General features: G+C 37.2%; 1 pseudogene; it reads left to right on the forward strand.

Annotated features, from left to right (window-relative positions):
• Positions 1-1,133: 1,133 nt before the first annotated feature.
• LOC100948460 lies at positions 1,134-3,297 on the forward strand (annotated as a pseudogene).
• The last annotated feature ends 19,192 nt before the right edge of the window (positions 3,298-22,489 follow it).

Here is a 22,489-nt window from a genome sequence, read left to right on the forward strand (position 1 = left end):
GGGACTTCCTGAAATAGGTAGGCAGATGTGGTCATACTGACTTGGGTTCTTTGTGGAAGAGGATCTAAGAGGATCTGATTAGGACCCTAGGGAGGAGGCTCCTAAGAAAGAACAGATGATGTGTCAAGGGAGTCCCCAATGACTGACCAGATATTTGGTCTACAATAAACAGTCTCCAAAGACTGACTAATGAGAAAGAGGTAGAGAAACCACAAATTGGAAATATGATCAAGATCTCAATAGAGGGTCTTTGGAGCATGAGCACAGTTGAGGTAACATATCCCTGATTGCACCTTCTTGCTCTACTTTTTTGTTCCATCTACTTGGTTCCAGTAACCATTCTTCAGTACTGTGAACCAAAAACTTGGGAACCTCACTTCTGATATCTCCTTCCTCACACCTAACATTTTGGCAAGGCGGCCAGGAGTAATTCGTAGGTTCTGGGACAAGCTCTTATTTACTGCGTGAAAGATTTACAACTCCCATAAGATAAAATGATGAAACTCCTGTAAGAGCTCCAGTTTTCTTTAAACTTACTGGACTTTCTGATCTACACTCTGCCTGCTCTTGCTGTTTTCACTTTTAAGATAAGGTGTCTCTTTTGACTCTTTACTTCCCAATTTAGATCCTGGCACTACAGAGTAACAATCTATCCTGGCAGTGCACTTCATTTCCCACTCAGCCCCTAATACTTGACATAAACTCCAAAAACTTGTAAAGAAGCCTCAAAATTCCCTGAGTAGAATTTCAAACCAAACCTACAAGGTCTCTTGATAATTGGAAAGAGATCAGAGAAAAGAAAGAATAGAGGCAGTGCCAGAAGCAGAATACAAGAGCAGAAAGAATATTTTCAAATGGTGGCTAGCACTATGGTAGAAAGTTTTTAGAGGCAGAGTTGCCCTAAAGAGTAACACAGGTTGATAAGAAAACACTCTGATCTAGGGCCTATACCCTTCTTCCTTTGTAGCTAGCTGGATCTCTGGAGAAAAGTGCCCCAGGGAGTGAAGCTCACAGCCAGAACTGGCAGCAAACCCCATGTGCCAGCATCTTCCACACTTGCAAACCCTTTAGAGCTACTTTAGTCTGAAAGATAGACTTCAGCCTCCGAACTAATTTGACTTCATGACAGCAGGATGGCTGAGCCTCAGGTAACACTCTTTCTGTTACAGGTTAAGTAAACTCATTTTTATAACTCTAGAGCCACTTCCTTTGTTTTCCTTGAATTTTCCAAACCTCTGGTTTCCCTCTCCTATATCCATTGTTGGAGTGGAAGGGGGAAAATACAACTCCTGTGCATTCCACAGTTTCTCTGTCCACTGGGAGATCAAGTCCTATTGCCCTACCCCATTGTTGAAATGAAATCTCAAGGTTAAATTGAGGAACCAGAAGTGATGTCTCCAGGTTCCTAGGTTCTTGGTTCCCAGTACTGAAGAATGGTTACTGGCACCAAGTAGGTGGAATAAACAAGTAGAGCAAGCACATGTAAGCAGGCAAAATGTCAAAGTTTTGTTAATGATTAAGCACAATACATTCCAAAGGAGTGTGTCAGCCCCCTTCAGTGCAGGAGACAGTAAGTTTGACAAGATTTCTCCTTTTAGTCTGACTCCCTAATTTTATGTACAGTAGGGTGTGGAATATTCATGTATTTTCTTGGAAAAGGATGGAAAACTTCTGGAATTGGGAATCCCCCAATTTCTATCCTTGCAAGGCAATTTCTGGAGTTGCCATGGTATTTGTAAATTGTCATGGCACTGGTGGGTGTGATTTTTACTGTGTTAATGAGAGCAGTTCATTTAGGGACACTGTTACCTTAACTGTTCTTATGCTCCAAAGACCCTGTATTGAGGCCTTGATCATATTTCCACTTTGTGGTTTCTCTACCTCTTTCTCATTAGTCAGTCATTGGACACTCTCTATTATAGACCAAATAGCTGGTCAGTTGTTGCGGACACCCTTGACACATCATCTGTTCTTTCGTAGGAGCCTCCTCCCTAGGGTCCTAATCAGATCCTCTTAGATGCTCTTCCACAAACAACCCAAGTCAGTGTGACCACACCTGCCTGTCCGTGTCATGAATTCCCTGGGACATTGATTAGCTTCTATCATCAAGGCAACCTACTTGAAAGATCCCACACCTGCAGAGTCTCAGTTCCATTCCCATGACAATTCAGGCCAGCCTGACTCAAGCCAGTCCAAAATAGCATCTACCATCCATCCTGCTCATGTCTAACTAACTGCCCAACCTAACAGTTGGAGCTTTAAAACTATTATTTAATATGTTGCTCCATCAAAATTCTCCCTCCCTGTCAAAATCATTGAGGCACTTTTTTTGTGGCATTTTACCCCATAATTAAGTACATGTAAGAGAAAATAAATATTTTCCAATAACACATTAGGGTCAGTTCCATATCCTAAATAATACGAATTACTGAAAAAAGATTGATTAAAGCCTTTTAAGATTAAAGAATAGAATAATTTGAAATCTTAATTTTAGTATTCAAAAAGTTATATAATATAAAATCATTATTCATGTTAATTTGCACTTATTAGTTGAGTATGGATTAATAATGTGTTTATCTCTGTCTCTGTAAAAGATTTTAATATCAGTAATTATAATTTTAGAGATATTAAATTCAATTAAAGAACCCAATGGGCTCATTTTTCCTTTAAGTACTGAAGTCATCTTCAAGTATTAGGCGTGTAAGAAATTTTAAAATTTGACATGAATGCTAAAACTAGTATCCTAAAACTGGTATAACAGGACCCTATGTGCATGAAACTAGGTTATCTTGTATTCGCTACCCAAAGAAATATATGTAATTACCCTAGAGACCTTCCCTACCATATCAATAGCAGGGTTATTTGTCTATATAATTAAAAAAATGTTGGAGAATTTGCTGATAAACCCAATAAGCAAAAACTTGCCAGCTCGAAGGGGTAAATCAAGCTTCCATCAAACAAATCCAGGATGCCAGTCATATGGAGAAGTCACAGCAGGCCCTGGTTCAGAAGAGGCATTACCTCTTTGATGTCCAGAGCAATAACATTGCTATGGCCTTGGAGTTTATTACCAGAATGGCTACATAGAGTATATAAGGAGATAAAGAATCTTGCCTGGACTATCACATATCTGTGCAAAATATGACGCGTGGAAAGGTACAAGAGCACATGATAAACTGGGTGGAGAAGCACATGGTGCAGCACATCTCTGCACAGCAAGAAAATGAGACAATTGCCAAGTGTGTTGCTGATCTAAAGCTGCTCCCAAAGAAAGCTAAATCAAAGACAATTCTGTAAATATAACTTTCCCAAACAAGGCAACTAGAAATAGTTAATTAAAGGAAACTAGTCAGTGTGACAAAATCTTTCCATATTTCTGTCTCTACTGAAGTTACAGTTTACCTTTCCTAAAATTGAAAAATGTGACTTTTTATATAGTGAAAGAACCAAACCATTGGCCAGTTAGATGTGTTCTCACCCTTCCTATTCTGCATTTTGAGTTGTTACATAATTACTTTTGAATAAGAGATTTTCTTTTGTTAAAATGTGCTGCCTAACTAAAGTTTGCCATGTTATGATTCAATTTGGTAATTAATTCCACTCTTGCAATGAAATGACATTCGGAAAAAAAAGAAATTTTAAAAGTTGATGCCACTTTTATATTAAATAGTACAAGTTTAACCCAAAAAGCATACAAAGGCATTTATATTTTAATTTTAAAAAAAGTCAATGGAAACAAACTTACAAAGATATATCAATTTGCAGCCACAAAAACCAATTGTAATGTCAGGAAAATAAATTATCATAATAAGAATTTATTTAGGAAACAGTGGCATCACCTTTAAAGGTTCAATCACATATTCTTTATTGCCTACAATCATTTGTTAAAACTCCAGTCTGTCTGTTCTAATTTGTTTTCAATAAGTCACTAATATTGTCCCTATCATTCCTCTTCAAAGTTCCTTATGTTAGTTTTTCTCTTTGTGTTACAGCATTAACATTAGTAAGGTATTTCAATTGTGTAAAGGAAAAAGTGGCTAAAAATTTAATTGATTCATTGTTAAGCAGAGATCACTGTAGAGTCAATTAAAAGGTATGTAGTATGGTAACAGACTGCAGTCAGAAAAGAAAGAAAGGAAGAAAATAAATGTAAATATTAGTTAACTCATTTTCCTTGTAGGAGTATTGATTTCATTCATCTTATTTGATAGATAGCATGACTAAGCACAAATTCCAAATTCAGATCCATCAATTGAACAGGAAATGGGAGTGTAAAAGAGAAAGGGTGAAGTGACGAATGTTACTTCATTAGAAGAAGGAAAAAATTCAATCTTTCTTCATGAGGGATTCATCATTTTTCTTCTTGTTCTTAAGTCATCTTAATAATCATTTGATAAATGTCCATTTAGGAGTAAGAGAAAAATCATGTTTAAAATCTTGATTCAGGAGTCATATTTCAAATATTTCGTTGTAATAGAGAAAAAATCTTCATCAGATTCCCTGTACAATTGTCTAATGTCTTGGGTTTAACTTTCTAATAGTTGTAGAGAAACACTAAAAAATATCATCATAAGCAATGGCAAATTTATGATTAAATAGTGTATCATATATATTTCCCCAGCAACACTGAGAACAGTTTATATGAACATTTCACTACATATATTGGTCTCAGTAGATAGCACATTATTCCAACTGCATATATGCAGACTTGAGATGAGTCTATTCTTAAAGGGATTCCATAATATTAAAATGTGGGGATTTGTGAAAAGTGTAAAAACTATGGAATGAAGCTTGAGAACACAAATATTTGCAACTGTTAGCATGCATGCCAGCTGTCATACCTATATATGTGAAAGTTTCACAAAGAATTGAAAGGGAAAAAAGAACAAACACTGTTTCTCTCATTTAATATATAAGGTTATCTCCACTGAATAGATTGTCTAGTCCAGACGTTGTGCTAGAAGGCATTTGTCTAGGAAAATTGTGTTATATTCAGAATGAAAATAAAAGGAAAAATAAATATTTATTGAATTTTGTTATTGATTAGGTATGGAAGATAGGATCTATTTGAACAAAATACATGTAAAAGTATAATATTATGTGTACAAATCAATAGTCTTCAGTGATACCTTAATGTTTCTTGTAAGAAATGTTTCTTGTAATGCTTGCAATAGTATACATTCAATGACTTAGCAAATAATCAATATTTTGTGTGGCTTTATTAAGAAAAAAAATTAGTATTTGATATGACCATAGCCCTGATAGAGAAGAAATATGAGGGAGAGAAAATGAATAAATATATTTGTAAAAGTATCTTCATTAGTTGGAAAAGATATATAATTTGGATATCATTGCAAACTTACTATTAACAAGCTCTGTATTTTTAATTCATAGTCTGTGGAAGATAGTTTATGATATTCACTGATATAATGCTAAAGAAAAAAATATCCATTGGTACTAGTTAAAGCATGATAGGGAAGACATTATTTAGGACCATAGCTTAGGTATAATGACCACTTTTATGAGGTCTTGCCATAGGGGAACAGAGATTGATACTAACACTGAATACACCATGGGCAAGTGGGAATTTATAGTCAAGAAGCAGGATATTAGTCAGTGGATGGAAATCTACTAAAAGGAAAATTACTAATCAGGGGTTAGGGGGATTTTGGCCAAACAAAATTAACTTTCTAAATACTGGCCAGAGTGATCAGATAACACCTGTGGAATGGTGTAGTAAGAGGATCTAGAACAGATATTAAAGTGATCAGATACTGAGGGTGGAGGAGTTCTACTAAGCTGACTTAGCAGGAATCTATGCTAATATTTGATTTAATAGGTAAATACACAGATTTACTAAAGTTTGGTCAAACAAAGCATTTTTGTCAATAACCATCACAATATGCCAATGAGGTATTATTATTGTTATTATTGTTGTTCTCCAATTTACAAACTCAGCTACAGAAACTCAGAAAGGTTATGTGACTTGTCCAACTTTAGCATAAAAGAATGTATTTAAGCTCTTTCCTCACTGTTGAAATATAAATATGAGCAGTAGGTATAATGCAGGCTTATTTCACTAATAAAACAGGGAGACAGCATTATTTTGAATTTTTCCACTGTTTAAGAGAAATAGGACAAAAGTGTCAGTCTTATTTTCTGGAAATATTTCTGAAATAAAATTAGCAAAAATTTCTGGACTGGTTTCTGCCATAATAATAAAAAATTCCACCTCTGGATTGCTGATCATCATAAAATATTCCTAAAGGGTTGAAAATAGCAAAAACAATACGTATTACAAGATAGAACAAAATTGTCAGAGATGATTTGTTTATTAAGGTGCACAGCCACGAATTATCTCCAGTGGTTTTTAGCAGTTGGAGATACTTAGATTTTGTCATCTAGACATGGCTATTTGTAAGGATACTCAGAAAGTAATAGAGCTATTTATTGCTGTGCATGATTATCATTAATTACAAAAGACAATCATTTAAGGTTCAAAGAGTGTTACATGTACTCCATCTCATTTAATGGAGACAAAATATTTTTAGATTTGTATTTCTTGTTCCAATCAACAAATACCAGCTCTGGATATGCAATCGCAGTGTTGCACACAGAGTAATTTGCACTATATAACATGGATGTTTGACTATTTATTCAAATTGAATATACTAATTAGTATTGTTGTAAAACCCTTTTACATAGGGAAAACAATTCATGGGTGGTGTTAAGACATAGGGATGTCTTTCATCCTTGGATCTCTTCCTAATGTTTTTGCTTGAGTGATTTTACTAATTTTGCCAAATTCTTTACACATTTTATTTAACATAATAAACACTTTTTAAATTGGAGTGAGGAAATGTTACAAAAGCAAACTGATCACCTGTGGATATCTTCTTACTACCACATTTTAGATGAATTATTATGTGCTTCATTGCTCAATTAGGACACCCCAGAATTCTGGTTCTCACCCAAGTATGTCCATGAGAGAAACATGACAAAATGAAACCTCCCAGATTTAGCCATGCACTTATGTCCAACCTATTTGTAAAATTGGTAAATGTGTCCTTATCCTACAGTATGTTTGAGCTTGGAAGAAGCCTGAAGGTGACCTAGTTACAGAGGAGGAATCAAGTCCAAAACAGTGATTTACCAATGATAAGATTTGGGGAAAGAACTAGAACTAAAACCACATTTTTTTTCCTGATTCCAAATATTTTCTATGAAGTTGCACTGCTTCAACTTCATCTGTAAGCATGGGAAACAGAAAATTTTCTCTGTACTACTTATACATTTAAGAAATACAGTCATGCAAAGTGTTTTCCAAAAAATATGATTTAGGAGATAACTTCCTCATAGTTTATACAAACTCATTCCTTGTGCTGAAGAAAAGAATGTGTGATAACAATTTACTATGAAAATTTTATTATAAATATACTTTTCCCAATTATAATACTGAGAGCAGAATTTCATGTTTAGTAAGTTTTTGGTCTTGGTGATTCAAAGAATGAATACATGGCCCACAGATCAGTGGTAAGACAGGATTTATTTTACAGAAAAGAATACAGAGAAACAGAAACACCAAAGCTCCTGTCAGAGAGAGAGAAAAACTCTCTCTCTCTGCCTGGGTTCTTTGTCCAGGGGGATATAGAGTCAAATGGGTCCTCTGTAATTACATTTTTCCAACACTTGTTAACAAACGATTGGATGCAATCCCTTTTGTTCCCAGGCCTAGGAAACCTACATAAAATTGACCATGCATAGGAAACATACATGAAAATTAACAGGTCTATGAAATTGGGATGTTCCCTTTTCAGCCACAAGTGCAAGGGGAAGGAGACAGTAAAGCGCTGGTGTCTCTCGAGTAGTTGTCTGGCCCCTGTGGCTACTGGAGCTTCCTGCAGAGTGCCCCCCTTTCTACCCTCCAACCTGCTTTTTCCTCTGCTGGCTGCCACTGCACTAACACCACCAGAGTGAAGGCAGGAGGTCCTCCCCTCAGCTAGGTTGAGCTGGCTGGGCCACCTGCCCTGTATCAACTCTTCTGCTCTGAGTAGAAACTTGAACTGCTGTTAGGGAATTTGTAAAAGTATCCACAAATACCAGGAAATATAGTATACCATGTACCTTAGGGAGATGAGTGAAATCTATTTGCCAATCTTCACCTATATCTTTACCTTGTTTTTGTATACCTTGGAAAGCTAGATGATAGTATTTCTTTACTAAAATAAGCTACAGGGGAGGGAGGGGCAAGATGGCCGACAGGTACTAGCCTCCGACAGAAGCTCCTGACCAGAGAGAAGGATCAAGTCCAGAAAACACCTAATGAAGTTGATGACTAGGAGCCCAGCTGAGAGAGAAGAGTGATATCTGCAGGATATCACTGCTGAGACAAGCTGCTACTCCTAGAAAGCAATCTACAGGTACATAATACATCCCAAAGGAAAAGTCTTCATCCCCAAGAAAGTTGTGCTTTTTCTTTTTTTTCTCTTTGCCTGCTCCTGTAAGTGTCCTACAGGTGAGCAATAAACTGAGGACCTATTATCTCATCCCACGGGTGAGAGCTACAGACAGTGGGGTCTACTCTCCTGGAGGGACCCTGCTGAGACACTGAACACCCTCTCCCAGGCAGAAAAACAGAACTAACACTCTCACAGCCATTTTGAATTTCCAGTCCACCCTTCCCTCATTGCCTGCAGAGATAGTGAGAGGAGACCCAAGAGCAGCATCCCCCCAGCCCTGTGGACCAAGTCCCTGTCTTGGCCTTGCAGCCAGGAAACTTCTTGAGCCACACAAACACAGACTGATCCAGCAACCCAGTGTGTCCCCTAATGCGGCTGCCTGCCGGTTGGTCTCCCACCCCATGGGGGCTCCTTGGAGCCATGTACCCAGGACTGATCCAGCCAGCCAGTGCACCCCCTCACATGGCTGCCTGCTGGTTGACCTCCTGCTCCCCCGGGGCTCCCCAGTGGGCACCAAGTATGGATCGAGCTTCATGTTCAGCATTACAGGTCCGGCATCCCAAGAACTGCAAAAGGACGGTCAGTTGAGAGGGAACCACACTGGAATGGTGATATCCCAAGGGGAAGAGCAGCAGCTGAAGTAGTGGGAATAATAAGGCTCACAATCCTGAGGCTTTTCTAGGCAGATATGCACTGTCTCTCCGGACAACCAGAGAAGCTGACATCATTTCTGGTGGCAACCACTGGTAGAACAGTTTAGGGATGGTCTTCAAACAGTGCAAATTCAGCATGGGGAGGAATCAGTGGAAAAACTCTGGTAACTAGAATAACCAGAGTAGACAGACTCCCCTAAGGAAGGATGGGGCAGATGCAATTGAAGATCCCTTCCGTAAACAGATGGCTGAGATGTCAGAAATCAAGTTCAGAATCTGGATAGCAAATAAGATCAACAGAATTGAGGAAAGGAGAGAATTAGAATTTCAAATTATTCAAAAATCTGTCTCAAGAATTTAATGTTTTCAAAGATAAAATGACCAAGGCTATGAAACACTGAGGCAAGAGGTTGCAGCCCTCAAAGATCTGAAAAATAGTGTAGAATCCCTTGGTAACAGAATGGACCAGGCAGAAGAAAGAATCTATGACACTGAAGACAAAGCTTTTGAATGTGCCCAAACACTCAGAGATGAAGAGAAATGGAGAGCAAAAATGGATGACTCTCTCAGAGAACTCTAGGATAATTTGAAGAAAACTAATATTTACCTTATAGGAATCCTTGAAGGTGACAGAGTTGCTTCCCAAAACACAGAGGCTCTTCTTCATGAAATTATGAAAGAGAACTTTCCAGACATGCCAAGAGATACAGAAATTCAGATAGCAGACAGTTTCAGAACCCCAGCATGACTCAGCCAGAAAAAGACATCCCCCAGGCACATTATAATCAACTTCACTAAAGTTAATATGAAAGAGAAAATTCTGAAAGCAGCTAGACGTAAGAAAAGCTTAACTTACAATGGGAAGAATATTAGAATGACTGTAGATCTCTTTGCTGGAACGTTTCAGGCTAGAAGAGGGTGGTCATCAACCTTCAATCTCCTAAAAAAAAATAACTTTCAAACCAGAATCCTGTATCCAGCTAAACTGAGTTTCATTTATGACAGAGAAATTAAGTACTTTAATGACATTCACATGTTGAAGAAATTTGCCATAACTAAACCAGTCCTCCAGGATAGTCTCAGACCTGTCCACCATAATGATCAGCACAATCCTCCACCTCATAAATAAACTCACTCAGAAAATTTTGATCAAATTCCAATTTCCACAGTGGCAAAAGGATTAAAGTTGTTCATTGGACTTTCAAAAAACTCGATACACAAAATCATACCAGGCTTATCAATATTGTCAATCAATGTGAATGGCTAAAATTGCCCTCTAAAGATGCACAGGCTGGCTGACTGGATACAAAAACTCAGGCCAGATACCTATTTTATAGAAGAATCTCATCTTACTTTAAAAGACAAATATAGACTCAGGGCAAAGGGATATTCATCTATATTGCAGGCAAATGGAAAGCAGAAAAAATCAGGAGTTGCAATTTTATTTGCAGATACAATAGGCTTTAAACCAACAAAAGTGAGCAAGGATAAGGATGGTCACTTTTTATTTGTTAAAGGTAATACTGAATATGATGAAATTCAATTATCAATATTTATGTACCCAACCAGAATGCACCTCAATTTATAAGAGACACTCTAACAGGCATGACCAACTTGATTACTCCTCGCTCCATCATAGTCGAAGATTTTAATACTCCTTTGACAGTGTTGGATAAATCCTCCAATGACAAGCTTAGTAAAGAAATCTTGAATTTAAAATTAACCATACAGCGTTTGGATTGAACGGACATCTATAGAACATTTCATCCTAATAAAATTGAATACACATTTTTCTCATCAGCACATGGGAAATACTCCAAAATTGACCACATCTTAGGTCACAAGCCTAACCTCAGTAAATTTAAAAGAACAGAATCTTAGGTCACAAGTATAACCTCAGTAAATTTAAAAGAATAGAAATTATTCCTCGCATCTTCTCAACCACCATAGAATAAAAGTTGAGCTCAGTAACATCAGGAATCTGTAGACCCATACAAAAACGTGGAAGCTAAAAAACTTTATGCTTAATGATAGGTGAGTCAGAGACGAGATCAAGAAGGAAATTACCAAATTTCTGTAACAAAACAATAATAAAGATACGAGTTATCAAACACATGGTATATTGTAAAGGCAGTTCTAAGAGGGAAATTTATAGCACTGCAAGCCTTCCTCAAGAAAAAAGAAAGAGAAGAAGTTAACAACTTAATGGGACACCTCAAGCAACTGGAAAAGGAAGACCATTCCAATCCCAAATCCAGCAGAAGAAAATAAATAAGCAAAATTAGAGCAGAATTAAATGAAATTGAAAACAAAAGGATCATATAACAGATCAATAAATCAGAAAGTTGGGTTTTTTTTTTTGAAAAAGTCAATAAAATATATAAACCTTTAGCCAACCTAACCAAGAAAAAAAGAGTTAAATCTCTAATTTCATCAATCAGAAATGGTAAAGAAATGACAACAGACCCCTCAGAAATTGAAAAAATCCTTCATGAATACTACAAGAAACTTTATTCCCAGAAATATGAAAATCTGAAGGAAATCAACCAATACTTGGAAGCACGCCACCTTCCAAGACTAAGTCAGAATCAAGTGGAAATGTGGAACAGGCCTATATCAAGTTCTGAAATAGCATCAACTATACAAAATCTTCCTAAAAAAGAAAATCCCAGGACCAGATGGCTTCACGTCAGAATTCTACCAAATGTTAAAGAGGAACTAGTACTTATACTATTTAACCTTTTCCAAAATATAGAAATAGTAGGAATAGTACCCAACACATTCTATGAAACAAACATCACTTTGATCCTCAAACCAGTAAAAGACCCAACAAGAAAAAAAATTATAGACCAATATCACTAATGAATATTGATGTGAAAATATTCAACAAGATCCTAAAAAACAGAATCCAGCAACACATCAAGTGGGTTTTATCCCAGGATATCAAGGATGGTTCAACATGCTTAAAGCTATAAATGTAATTCATCACATAAACAAATTAAAAAAAAAGACCATATGATACTCTCAATTGATGCAGAAAAAGCTTTTGATAATATCCAGCATCCATTTATAATCAGAACACTTAAGAAAATTGGCATAGAAGGGACATTTCTCAAATTGATAGAGGCCATCTACAGCAAACCCATAGCCAATATTGTACTGAATGGAGCTAAGTTGAAATCATTTCTAGTCAGATCAGGAACGAGGCAAGGTTAATCATTGTCTCCATTGCTCATTAACATTGTAATGGAAGTTTTAGCCATCACAATCAGGGAAGAAACGTCAATCAAAGGTATCCACATAGGATCAGAAGAGATCAAACTTTCATTTTTAGCAGATGATATGATTGTATACCTGGAAAACATGAGGGATTCTACTAAAAATTTTTTTAGAAGTGATCATGGAATACAGTAGCATCTCAGGTTACAAAATCAACACCAATAAGTCAGTAGCCTTTATATATACCAACAATAGCCAAGCTGAATAAATAGTGAAGAACTCTATTCCGTTCATAGTAGTGCCAAAGAAGATGAAATATTTGGGACTTTACCTAACAAAGGATGTGAAAAATCTCTATAAAGAGAACTATAAAACTCTAAAAAAGGAAATAGCTGAAAATGTTAACAAATGGAAAAACATACCATGCTCATGGCTGAGAAAAATTAACATAGTTAAAATGTCCATACTACCTACAACAATATGTAATTTTAATGCAATCCCTATTAAAGTTCCATTGTCATACTTTAAAGATCTTGAAAAAATAATACTTTCTTTAATATGGAATCAGAAAAAAACTCAAATAGGCAAGACATTACTCAGAAATAAAAATAAAGCAGGAGGAATCACACTACCAGATATCAGACTACACTATAAATCCATAGTGATCAAAACAGCATGGTATTAACACAAAAACAGAGAGGTAGACGTAGGGAACAGAATAGAGAACCAAGAGATGAACCCAACTACTTACCAGTATATGATCTTTGACAAGGCAATTAACAACATTGAATGGGGAAAAGATTCCTTATTTAACAAATGGTGCTGGACGAAGTGGTTGGTGACCTGCAGAAGACTGAAACTGGACCCACACCTTTCAACACTAACTAAGATAGACTCTCACTGGATTAAAGATTTAAATTTAAGACATGAAACTATAAAAATACTAGAAGAAAGTGTAGGGAAAACTCTTGAAGAAATTGGCCTGGGCGAATATTTTATGAGGAGGACCCTCCCGGACAATTGAAGCCACATCAGAAATACACTACTGGGACCTCATTAAATTAAAAAGTTTCTGCACAGCGAAGAACACAGTAAGTAAAGCAAGCAGACAGCCCTCAGTATAGGAGAAGGTATTTGCTGGTTATGTCTCTGACAAAGGTTTAATAACCTGAATCCACAGAGAACTCAAACATATTAGCAAGAAGATAACAAGTGATCCCATCTCAGGGTGGGCAAGGGACTTGAAGAGAAACTTCTCTGAAGAAGACAGGCACATGGCCTACAGATATGTGAAAAAATGTTCATCATCCTTAATCATCAAAGAAATGCAAATTAAAACTACTTTGAGATATCATCTAATAACAGTAAGATTAGCCTATATCCCAAAATCACAGATGCTGGCGTGGTTGTGGAGAAAATGGAACATTTCTGCACTGCTGGTGGGATTGCAAATTAATATGTCCCTTTTGGAAAGTCTTCTGGAGAACACTTAGAGATTAAAAATAGACCTGTCATTTGATCCTATAATACCTCTGCTAGGTATATATCCAAAAGACCAAAAATCACACTACAATAAATATATTTGGACCAGAGTGTTCATTGCAGCCCACTTCATAATTGCTAGGTCATGGAAGAAGTCCAAGTGCCCATCAACCCATGAATGGATCAATAAATTGTGGTATATGTACATCATGGAATACTATGCAGCCATAAAAAAGATGGAAACTTTACCTCCTTCATGTTTACATGGATGGAGCTGGAAAATATTCTTCTCAGCAAAATATCTCAAGAATGGAAGAAAAAGTATCCAACGTTCTCAACTCTATTATGAAACTAATTTATAGCTTTCATAGGAAAACTATAACCCAGTTTTATCCCAAGAATATGGGGAAAAGGGAAAGGGAGGGGAGGGGAGAGGGGAGAATGGGTGGAGGGAGGTTAATTGGTGGGATAACACCTATGATTTATCCTATAAGGGTACATGTGAATCATACTATATGTAGCATATAAATGTCTTAACACAACAACTAAGAAAATGACATGAAGTCTATGTTAACCAATTGGATGAATATATTCCAAATTGTATATAGAAACAACCCACTGGACCTCATGATAGTATTAATGTACATAGCTATGACTTAACAAAATAAAATAAATAAAATAAAATAAGCTACAGGTTCTAAAACTGAACCCTGATGTTATATTAAAACTCCTAGGACAATTCCAGTCCACTTTGTAATATACAGATTAAATTGTTGTCCAGTAGGAACACTAAAATCAGGGGCTTGTAAAAGAGCATTTTTTAACTGTTGGAATGCCTTATCTGCTTATGGTTCCCATTACAGAGTCACTAGGCCCTCTTTTTGAGTATTTTAAATTAAAGAATAGAGTATTTTAGCAATTTCACTATGTCCAGGAATCCAAAGTCTGCAAAAGCCTGTAATTCCTAAGAAGCCTCAAAGTTGTAGGATGTGAAAAATGAGTCAAGTCTTGGGCTAAGGCTTGTCAAAACAAGTGAGGGCTGTCTCTAAATCCCTGGAGTAACACAGTCCATGTGAGCTGGGTGTTAGAATCAGAGGGGTCTTCAAAAGCAAAAGGTATTAAGAATTCTCATGAAGAAGAATGCAGATAAAGGCATCTTTTAAGTCTGGGACTGTGAAATAGGCAGCTTTTCCAGGGATTTGAGATAATAAAGTATATGGATTGAGAACTATAGGATCGAGAGGAATGACTGCTTCATTTATAATGCAGAGGTCTTGTACTAGTCTCCAAGTTCCCTTTGGCTTTGCCATTCCTAGAATAGGAGTGTTACATGGACTATTGCAAGGTATTAGTGATTTTTGTTGCTTTAGATTCTGTATTATGGGTATTAGTCCTTTATTAGCTTCTGCTTTTAGAGGATACTGTTTTGACTAGGATAGATGGTGGGGTTTTTTAACTTAATTTGGAATGGTTGAACATATCTTGGTCTTCCGACCTGTCCTTCAGTAGCCCACACTTCTGGGTTAATTTCTGTCTCTAATAAGGGAAGACATAGTATAGGTTCTTGTCCCATATGCATATAAATGGTTGTTTCCACTCTATTTAGTATTTCCCCCCCCAAAAGGGGATCAGGACTTTTAGGCATGATTAAGAAGGCATGAGAGAACTGCCAGATGCCCCAGTTGGACCTAAGGCTCAGAGAAGAATTTGGTAACTGGCTTTCTAGACATCCCCTGTATTATTACAGATTTGAGGGATACAAGAGAGAAGTACAGAAAAGGTTGCTCCAATGTCCAGAATAAATTCTGTCTCCTGGCCTTCCACTATGAGGCAGACCCAGAGCTCTTGAGGGTTAATGACACAAGCTGGAGCCATGAGAATCTTCCCTGGGCACCTTCAGTCCAGTTTGGGGGCTGATGGAATCACTGTCCCAAGACGCCTCCACCTCTGAGGACAGACTGCCTTCCAGTGGTCATACTCTCATTCTGGACAGGGGTCAGGTGGCTTTCCTAGCTGGTGGTGATTCCAGGGGCAATCTCTCTTGAAGTTACCAGTCTGATCACATTGGAAGCACTTGTTCTTAGCTCCTCTGGCTTCCCTCTGCCCCTGAATGGTACCCATTTGTCAGAGTGCCATTACTAGAACTATCATTCTTTTTCTATTCCTTCTCTTTTTTTCCTCCTCTTTCTCTTGATCTTGATTATAAATACCACTGTGAACATATTAAGAAGATTCTCCATGTTATGATTTGGACCTACAGGCAATTTCTGGAGTTTTCTTTGAATGTCTGGGGCTGCCTGAGTGATAAATTTATCTTTTAAAATAATTTGGCCCTCTAATGAGTTGGTGCCAACTGAGTGTGTTTTCTCACCACCTCCCTCAGCCATTCAAGAAATGCTGAGAGACTCTCATTTTGCTCCTGGTAAATGCTAGGCAACTTAGAATAATTCATAGGCTTTTACTTGGATTGACATAAACCTTCCAGGATACATGTTAGAAAATGTTTACATCATCAGTCACTTTGTTTCTCAGGGTCCCATTAAAGATCTTCAAATGGAATTGCCTGTCTTCCATGGGGTATCTGCACCTTTCCTCAGAAGACATGCTGCTATCAGAATTGGGTATGAACCACAAATCACCCCACTCTCTAGCATCATCCAAAACTTCATTTTTCTCATTCAAATTTAAAGTTTGATCTAGTAGTAGCATTACATCTCTCCAAGAGAGATCAAAGCTTTGTTCTACCCTTGGAGAACATCTGTGTACATATCAAGGCATCAGAAAATTTTCCTAAATCAGCCTTAATTTGCTTTAAGTCTTCCAGAGAAAATGGACTGAATACTCTGCATTTCCCATCTCACAACTTGCAGTTTCAACCAAGGGATACAAAGAAGAATACAATTGCTTTCTGGTGATCTGAAAAAGGAACAGAAGATACTCGGGGAGTAAACTCCCTCTTCAGGTTTTCTAAAGGCATGGAGGAAGGTGCAGGAGAAGTAGATTGCAGTTTTGAACTAGGTGGTGACAGTAATCCCTGGCCATTTGGAGAAGTTATTACAGCCAGGAGAATTGAATCTATCTGACAGGTTTTATACAGTTAGGGGTTGTCCCTGAGAAAAAAGAAACTTACACACAAATAATTTAGACCATTTCTCCTCTTGTTTATCATAATTTTAGAGTACCTTCTGGTAGTTATCATTCACCATTGGAGAGTTTACTAAGACAAGGCTTGGATGCAAAAGAAAACCATATATTCTATTCTCGGTGTTTGGGTATAAAGCATGACCCAACACAGCCAAGTTTGGTGTTCTGGCAGCACAGGCCAGAAAATCAGGTATCTGGGAGCCTGGTCCCACATGATGACAGCTCTCTTCACAAGAGTACATGTCACCTGGGTGTTCTCTTAGAGAGAGAACACTACTCATCTATGGTAACGAACAAACCTCCAAAGTCTTAATCCCACCCTGTATTCCTGGGTTGTCAAAGCATCCTCTAACCTACCCAGGAAGCCTTCCAGCCAAACAGAAGGAAGCATCCTTCTAATGCTTGGAGAAGAATTCCCTGAGAAGAGTGGCCTTCCCAGCCTCTCCACTTGTCTGGATTTAGCCACAATTACCAGTGTAGCACTTTGTATCTGTGGGCTCTCCTATGCTTATTACTTTCCAGCAGCACAGCCTGAGAAATCAAATATCCTGGTACCTGGTCCCACCTGCTGCAAGTTATGTCCCTTTCTGCACCTGCCCCAGAGTATCAGTCAAAGTGAGATGAGCTCATCCCTGGAGAAAATGCCTGTGCAGTGCTTGCACATTTAACCTTTAACAATTTTTACAAGTTTTTTCTAAATCCCCAGTAACAAAGGAAAACAGGATTTCTATCATGAGCAGGTCTTAAATGCTATTTTTTCCAACCTTCTTTCTTCCCCCCAAATTTATCAAGGAGACAATAATTAAACTCATAATAAATCAGAGTTGAGAGACAGTTTGAAACTTTTGCACTAGAATTAGTTACATCTAGCCAAAGTCTTAAAGAAACCTGAATTATTTTAAACTTTCCCATTTACAGCAATAACCCAGAAAAAAATACCCAGGACAATATTCCTTGCTTTTCTTCATTTTTAGGAGACAGAAATGTAATCTAGGGTGTAGGGCCATTCTTGCCTTGGGGAGTTGCCTTGGATTTCCCTTCACAGCCTCCTGGTTGCCCAGAAAAGCTGTGTAGGGGAGTCATTTTGCCATTTGTTTGGAGCTGACTTCTAGGCCTCTGTTAACATGGTTCAGCTTTTTTTGTCCAACACACAAAAAGTCAATTTAATTTAATTTTGCAATGAAAAGCAATAAAGAAGAACCCTGAAGCACACCTACAACATCTGAAAAATACCAGAGTAAGCCAGTACAAACTTAACTAAATACACAAAGCAATCCTTTACCAACATTCAAACAAAGCACACAAACTACAAGGAAATAGAAAAGCAGCAGGGTTCTATAGAGATAAATAGAAAAAGTTTGGGACCATGGAAGAGAAGTGTAGATAGTAAAGTAACTGGGAAAGCACATTTTGTTGAAGTCTCTAGTGCCCTGGGGTCAGAACCATTGCTGGCAACCCCAGGGCCTCTAGGTACTACTTCTTCACTTGGCTTTCAATCAGAGAAAAGGAGTGAATACAGAACAGTTTCAAAAGCCATCTAACATTCCCTTCAGCTCCTATCTTATGGAGCCAAGGGGAAACAGAAAGTTCATTCCCCATCAGCCTCTTACCTGTGACCTGGAGGTCAGCAGTTGCACTATGCACTTTTCCCAGCTGACAGGCATCAAAGTTATTAGTCTCCATTATTACAACTATGGAGAAAAATAAAATAGAGGTAAGTGGTCCCATTGCTTACCACAGATCTTCTATCCCAGATGAGCCCCCAAAATATGATACTGGAATATCGTCTTCAGTGGGTTCTTGGTCTCAGTGATTCAAAGAATGAGTCCACAGACCACAGATTAGTGAAAAGACAGGATTTATTTTATGGAAAAGAATATAGGGGAAAAAAAAAAAAACCACCAAAGCTTCTGGTAGAGAGCAATACCCTGGCAGAGAGAGAGAAAAACTCTCTCTCTTTCTTCCTGGGTTCTTTGTCCAGGGGTATAGATAGTTGCATGGGTCCTCTGTAGTTACATTTGGCCAGGACTTAGTAACATGAATGGATGCAATCCCTTTTGTTTCCAGACCTAGGAAACCTACATGAAATTGACCGGGTCTAGGAAACTGGGCTGTTCCCTGTTCTGCCATAAGTGCAAGGAAAGGAAGACACTAAGGCCTAGTGTTTCCTCAGTAGTTGTCTGGCTCCTCTGGCTACTGGAACCTCCTGAAGGGGCCATCTTGCCTACCTTCCAACCTGCTGGTTTCTCTGCTGGCTGCCACTGCACCAACACCTCCAAAGTGGAGGCAGCAGCTCCTCCCCTCAGCTAGGTGGAACTGGCTAGGCACCACCCACCCGGTATCAGTACCTTTTTTTTTTCTTGCAGTTTTTGACCAGGGCTGGGTTTGAACCTGCCACCTCTGGCATATAGGGCCGGTGCCTTACTCCTTTGAACCACAGGCACCACCCCTGTCAGTACCTTTTTATGGTGTAGGAGACACTTGCATATGTCTATATAATTCAATTTTGCCTGGGCACAGGATTTCGGTGGCCAAGGCAGGAGGATTGCTTGAGCCCAGCAGTTTGAAACCAGCTTGGACAACAAAGCAAGACCTTGTCTTTTCAGAAAATAAAAAATAAAAGTTAGTCTGATATGCAGGCCCATGACTGTAGTCCCAGCTACTAGGGAGGCCAAGATGGGACGATCACTTGGGCAAACTCCACACAGGAGTTTGTGGTTATACACAATTGTACTGCAGCCTGGGCAACAGGGCAAGACTCTGACTCTAAAAAATAAAAATAATTAATAAATAATTCATTTTGTTAACTTAAAATTCAGATACTCAGTCTATAATTTAGAAAAATTGATTGAAAGAAAAATATTTAATTTTAATTCTTTAAATCTATGGAATAAAGAAAAGGATCATCATCAAAAACCTTAATTTTTTACACTGCATGATGTCCATTTTTGGAAGGGACTAAGGACTTACAGAAAGGGATAAAAGCACCTTTTTTTTCTGGTATTGAATACTATTAAATGATAGTATTTGTTGTGCTTAACCTTGTGTTGTTTTATTTATACTTCACAGTATTACTATACGCTGTCATAATATGATATGCCTCAGGATGCCCTTCCCATTTGAATGTTTCTTATATAACTAAAAACAAGTCACAGTTTCATGAATATGGATGATTAATGTAGAAAATATGCAGCTTAGAATTTGGCTTTGGGGATTTTGTAGCATTCCCAATATACACATATAAGGCTTTTCATTTGTTAAAAGCTGTCTTAGTCCCATCAACAACTTTCCTTGAAATATTCTTTTCTATCTTCTCTTCTACCTCTTTCACTCTCCTTCCATTCTCTAGTGTTCTCTCATACATGCCAGTGTTTATGTGTTTCCCTTAGTCCTATTCGATTCCCTCTACTTCCTTCCTTTGACATTTGCTTATTGAAGAGCCTAGAGGCTAAAGGTGATTAAAGGCTCTGAATTCACAGGATGACTAACGTAGATAGGCTTATCACAGATGAGCAGTGAAGCCAGCTACACGTTCTTAGGGAATCTGAAGTAGAAATGGCTTCATAGTTTGGTAACCCAGTCTTCCTTTGAATCAGGTGCCCTTAATTTTTCTTCAACTAAATGTAGTATGGTTTTATTGATACAGCTTAAATTTCTTTGATTCAGGTTTCTGACAGGGAAATCCCAGGGGTTTCTTGATTCAAAGAAGGAAGGGGACTAGGGCAATAGATATGATTAAGATCCTTAAAGAAGAATTGGCACATTCACAAAAGAGAACCTCCCTGTTAACCAAAAAGAGTTCCTGAATCAGTTGATAGACAAGTAAGTAGAGGTAAAAGAAATTTCAGGTAAGACACGTATCTTTGATGGTCTAAGGAAAAGTAGACTTAATAACATTACTACTTACTTCAGCTCTATTGGTCTTGTATATAAAGGAATATAAAATTAAAGGTTGATTGATTTGGTAATTAAGAATAGGAATGAGCTTAAAAAATCCTTCAGTAGACATTTTGATCTGAATCCTCAATATCCAGAAAAGGCTATAGTATTTTATCAACCTGCCACTGGACAGTTTCAAATAGTCATTTTCTCTAAAGATAGTGTTGTACCTTTGTTTCAACCTTCACACAAAAATAAAATTTATTAACACATGAAATATCTCAGAAAAGTATGTGGATAGCTTTACAAAACATTCATTTCTGATATCCCTATAAATAAACTTTATGTTAACATAAGCCCTTTCATTTAGACTTATGTTCTTCAGAAAATTGTGCCCTGATCTATTAAGATGAATTATAGATAACCTTTGGGTAAACATTGGCATTTAAAATACTCATATACACTGTACTGAATTATTCTTTTATGAATGAACCAATACTGGATTTGAGGAAAGTAAGAAAATATTTGATTTTTTCACACATTAAGACTCAAATGCTGACATATAGGAAATATAGAAACTAAGATGCCCTTATTCCCTTTTTTATATATAGTATTGACTTACTGTTTATTAACCATGCTTTGTGTATCATTTGCTAAGCAATTATATTACTAATCATCTTGTATTTTATATAGTAGAACTCAACCATTCAGAAACACATTTTCAGGAAAATAGACAACTTCCATGATAATGAAATCTATATAAACTTAATTGAAACTATTTAGGTCTAATTTGTCTTCAAATTGCCATAAATTGTACACATTTTCACATTTTATTGTTATTGAATGGAAATGTAACTCATAAATGGCATTTGTACCCTTAAATTGCCATAATTAAATCTGTTCATCATAGTTTTTCTTTGAATACTGCTTGTTTTATTACAAAAGTGAAACTGGATCAAAACTATATAAGTAAGTAAGCAAAGTTTGTCAATTGTCTCTAATATTATGTAGTCTACAAATTCTTAGAACAGCTTGTTCATTTAAATAATTTCTTTTTGTTTTGTCCTTCAAATAAAGGTCTGTTTTGGTCTCATTTGTTTTGTCCTTCAAAAAAAGGTCACGTTTTCTTCTATCTTTGTATTCTCTTTCTAGTGAAGAGATAGATTTATCACAAAGCATTATGCATTTTTTTCATGTCTGCCTCTTCAAGTACTTTGTGGCATCTAGTTAATTCTCACATCTTGTTCTGATTATTTATTGCTGCATAAAAATATTTTGAAACTTGATGATTTGCAATAGCATAAAATAATAACAGCTTAATTGTCATTTGAAGTAGCAGTAATAGTAGTATACTATGAATTTATGGGTCAGGAACTTTCTAAGAGAATGGCTGGTTAGTTCAACTCTGACCTACATGACATAAGTCTGGATAGAAGATCTATTTGCAAGATGGCTTCTTTATACAAATATCTGGCATATTGTTGCTTCCTGGATTTTTGCGTTTTCTTCAAAGGATGTGCTAGTTTTTAAAACTTTTTCATGTGGCATGGGCTTCTCATAGATAATAGTAATCAGACTTCTTCTGTAGAAGCTGGCTTTCGCCAGACTAAGGGTTTTCAGAGCTCCACATAGAAGTCGCAAGACTCTTATGAC

The sequence above is a fragment of the Otolemur garnettii genome, unplaced genomic scaffold (assembly GCF_000181295.1).
Source record: "Otolemur garnettii isolate 467f Iridium unplaced genomic scaffold, OtoGar3 scaffold00157, whole genome shotgun sequence".
Taxonomy (NCBI): domain Eukaryota; kingdom Metazoa; phylum Chordata; class Mammalia; order Primates; family Galagidae; genus Otolemur; species Otolemur garnettii.